This window comes from Rousettus aegyptiacus, unplaced genomic scaffold, assembly GCF_014176215.1.
Source record: "Rousettus aegyptiacus isolate mRouAeg1 unplaced genomic scaffold, mRouAeg1.p scaffold_m13_p_5, whole genome shotgun sequence".
In the NCBI taxonomy this organism is placed as follows: domain Eukaryota; kingdom Metazoa; phylum Chordata; class Mammalia; order Chiroptera; family Pteropodidae; genus Rousettus; species Rousettus aegyptiacus.
The window spans coordinates 69,222,207-69,226,545 of record NW_023416308.1 but is presented as its reverse complement, the minus strand read 5'-3'; positions in this window follow the sequence as shown (position 1 = coordinate 69,226,545).

Genomic DNA, 4,339 nt, shown 5'->3' with positions numbered 1-4,339 from the left:
ATTTTAACATCCCTTTGTTTTCCTCCTTCCCAAGTATGACCATGTTTGCTCAGTGTGATTGAAGAAATCAGTGACTTCCACACTGCCTGGGATAACAGCCTAATTAGATCACCACAGTAGGCTGCAAGACATAACATAAGACTTAAAAGGTCTACAGGCTAGAGTCCCAGTGCTGCCTCTTATGAGCTATGTGACCTTTAATACAATATTTATCTCAAAGTTTCTGTGTCCTAAGTTTTTGTATAACTTAGGGCTAATAGCGCATACCTTCAAGGTAAAATTTAAGTAACATACTGTCGAAAGTGCCCAGCTTGTTCTAGTGTTAGGTAAAGATAAGCATCATCTTGCTTTCTCAGGTCACAAAGACAAAACACCTGGAAGTTACTACACCTGTAATGAAGATACAAATGTAACAAAGTACTATTTCAAATTTTCTTTAATTGCTCCAATCTTCCTCAAAATTTGCGGGACCAAAAGGACTTATAATTTTCAATTAAACAATCTCTTTTTCTTCTGGTTTAATGGTCTCTTTCGTGTACATTAGTATCTTTTGGGTAAATGTTCAGTCTTTTGGCTCTCTCTCCCTTCCTCTAATCCATCTCAGGTACAGCATTTGGGTCTGTGAGAAGGGGGTTACATAGGTCTGGGGAGGAGAGCCCTCATATCTCTTCAGGGAGTTCCCTATACTTCAACTTCAGATCTGGTCCCTGGGTTGGTATACATGGAGGTGTTGCTGATCACATCAGATGTTTTGGAATATGATACCAGTATCCACTGCTGTTAGCATTCATGCTATTAGTAATTTGCCCACTGCTGCAAAGTTCCTATTCATATCTGGTCTTTATCAAAATCCCAACTCTGTTACCCCTCCAATCTTCTCAGCACATCTGTACCTCGTCACCAAGCCAAGCAGAAACTTCTGAATTTCCTGTGTGCTCTTGTCAAGCCAGGAGAACCACAGTGCTATCTTGCTCTATCTAGGCTACTTCTCAGCCACTCCTATACTACACAGCTCCTGACTCAGGTTAGATTCTTGCTAACTCAAATGCACAAGTTCTTCTAGACGCGTGAAGCATCCCCAGGCCACTAGTTCCAATGCTTTCAGTTCCCCCATGTCTATCCGAGACTTGTATGGTACACACACCCACATGCATAGATGCACACATGCATGCACACACATACTCTCTCAGACACACACCTCAAAATTATACCCTAAAAAGGTGGTAAATGAGGACTCCCATGTCTATCGTACCCTACCTCTTCCATGATCTCTCTTTCTAACAATAACAACGCTAAGAGAGATGGGATTTCTTCAGTCTCATGAGTCAGAGCCTTTCCCTATTTACATACCTTGACTGTTCCTGTAGTATGATTTATAGTAGATCTTAAAATTACATGTTATTAGCTATCAATGTGTTACAAAATCAATTTAGTGAGTCAAGACCAGCATTTCTTTAGATGAAATAAAATAGAATTGAACAGAATAGAAAATATTAGGGGCATCCCCAAAATAAGGACAATACCATTTCCTGAAATTTTTGTTTCAATTTTATACAAACAAGCATGTGTGCATGTGTGTATGTGTGTGTGTGTGTGTGTGTGTGTGTGTGTGTGTGTTCGGTGATGATTAAAAAAAAAAGTATTTCCTACCATGGATTGTAGTCCAGAAGTCTGAAAACCACTGGATAAAATTAAATATTCATGATAAGAAATCTAAGCTTTGCTTTTGATATACATAGGTAGCTTAAGATGTTTAGAAACAAACCTTTCAAAATGCCTGACTCTCAAAACTATTGTCTTCCTAAGGATTCATCAAAGAATTCAGGCCTGAGACTGAAAGCTGAATAATGGACACTTTGCTTTAGGTGGCATCTGCCCTTCCAGTGAAAGAAAATGATACTGAGTCATTGAGTAAGGAGTTACAAGGCAACGATTCTTATATTAAAATTTATCTGAATAGTCCAAAAAGTATGATCTGTAGTATACCTTTCACAAAAACCTGTATACTTCTAGCAGACCTGGCCCAAAGAACACACCAAAATTCAATGACCTGTTGTTACTCCCTAGTGTTTTGCCAGACTCAGAATCAAAGATATCCTGGCCGACTTATATCCTATCATAAATGGTCTCTTTAAATCCAGTGTTTACCTTCAACCAAATTGAGTTATTCATTATTCCTAGAGCAAAATTTAGGAGTGAACTGGCCAGGCCACTTCTCAAGACCCCAATTTATAAGGAAAGCTGAAGCAGGTCTTGATTATATGATGTCAACACAGACGGTTTTAAACAAGTGATAGCAGCCCAGTTTCACCAGAAACATCCACCAATAGATCAGGAGAAAGCCACAGAGTACCTTGCCCTATATAAATGAGAAGCATGCCCTCGAATCTGGGTTGATCCAAGGAAGACCACCTCTCAGACTTCTGTGCTTCTGATAGGATCCTTACTTCTCCCTTTTCCCTCCGCCCAATACCTACAGCCTCATATCACTATCTACCTTGAGACTACCAGTGTTAATCTCGTATGCTCTTTGTACCTGTTTAAGTCAGACACCTTTTTGGCAGGTCATCCTCATCTTCTGGGTTCTCATCCCCCATTTGGTTCTCTATACCCGATTTTCTGTTGCCATTATCCAGTGACTTTAAGTCATGCTCCCTCATTTGGAGAGGGAATCTCACGTTTACTCTTACTTAGTTATAATTCAATAACTTTGCTGAGACCCAATTTCAATAATCATATAAATGTTCCTTCCTATGTTCTGGCTTCTGTGATATTGTCTCATTCCCACTGTCATATCTACACATTATTATTACCAATAATTGCAACTTTTACCTAGTCTTCGTTCCAAGCCTGCCGCTTTCTGATCACCACCATATCTTAGCTTTCCAGTTTTAATACCCCAATTCCAACAAGTTTTTGACCCCAGAAAGACCTGCAGTCTATAGATTGTACTCTTTTCACCATCTCCCACTGTGACACCCGGCTGTGGTTCCACACCCCATTTCACCCAGGTTAGAGTCTATAACAATCATTATAATTTCTCCCTTACAGGCACTTTCAACTATCTTTTCCCTTTCTTGCTTCATTATGTTCTTCTTTAAAAAATTCGACCTCAGCAAGATCTACTTCTTTTTTTTTTTAACTTATTTATTTGAGATCTCCTTCTACGCTTCTCCCAGCCCATACCTGAGCAGTTGAACTGGGCTGGAGGTAAGCACCAACCATGCTCACCGATCTGATTTTAAGATTATGACTCCTAAACAGGAGCAGACCTTTGGAGCTGCTCGGGAATTATCTCTGTGTTCCATTCACTCTCCCACTTTCTTAGATAAGCATTTCATTCATTTTGCTCTCTTTAAACTTCTACCTCTTCTTCCATCATTGCTTCTTTAACCGAGGAAGTAGAAACAGTCATATAGAACTTCCAGAAGCTACGTCACCACATTTACCTTCACGTGTGTGTCTGTGCCCATGTTCTCTGCCTGCCCTCCGGTTGCTGTAAATGGACACTCTACTCCCACCCAAGGCCAACCTGTCCATTCCTGTACTGGATTTCTTCTCCTCTCCCTTAATCAATGGCATCACTCCAAAAACTCTCTTCTCGCTTTCATATCATTGATTGCTATCTCTCTATAAAGTCATCCCCATCTGCAGAAAAACATCTGAAATTCTTTAATTTACTAAAAAGGAAACTTGAGATTCCACATCTCCTTCCAACTAGCAACTTATTTTTCTGCTCCCTTCGTGGAAAATTCTAGAAAAAATTTGTCTATGTTCATTTCCCCTTAATTCCTCTCTTTCTGTTCTCTAGTAAGAATTCATCATGACCATTTCATAGATAGTGCTCTTATAAAGATCTGTAGTAATCGACATTACTGAATCCGGAGAGTCTTAGCCATTATTTACTTTGCCACTCAGGAGTACTGATATATTTGCCCCCCCCCCCCGCCCCCTGCTCCTTCCTCTAAACATCTTGTTTACTGGGAGTCCAGGAAACCACAATCCTCTTCGTCTCACTGACTGCTACTTCTCAGTCTCCTTTTCTGGTTCCCCCTGTCTTCCTAACCTTTAAACTTTGGGACGCCCTGGGACTTTGTCCTTCATGTACAGTAGTCTCCTGCCATTCTGCCTGGTTTTACTTACCCATGATCAACCATGGTCCAAAAACATTAAATGGAAAATTCCAGAAATAAAGAATTTATAAGTTCTAAATTAGGCACCATTCTGAATAACATGATCAAATCTTGCACCAACCCTCTCTGACCCACCTGGGATGCAATTCACCCACTTGTCCAGCATATCCACACTGTCTACACTACCTATTGCCTACCCATTATTC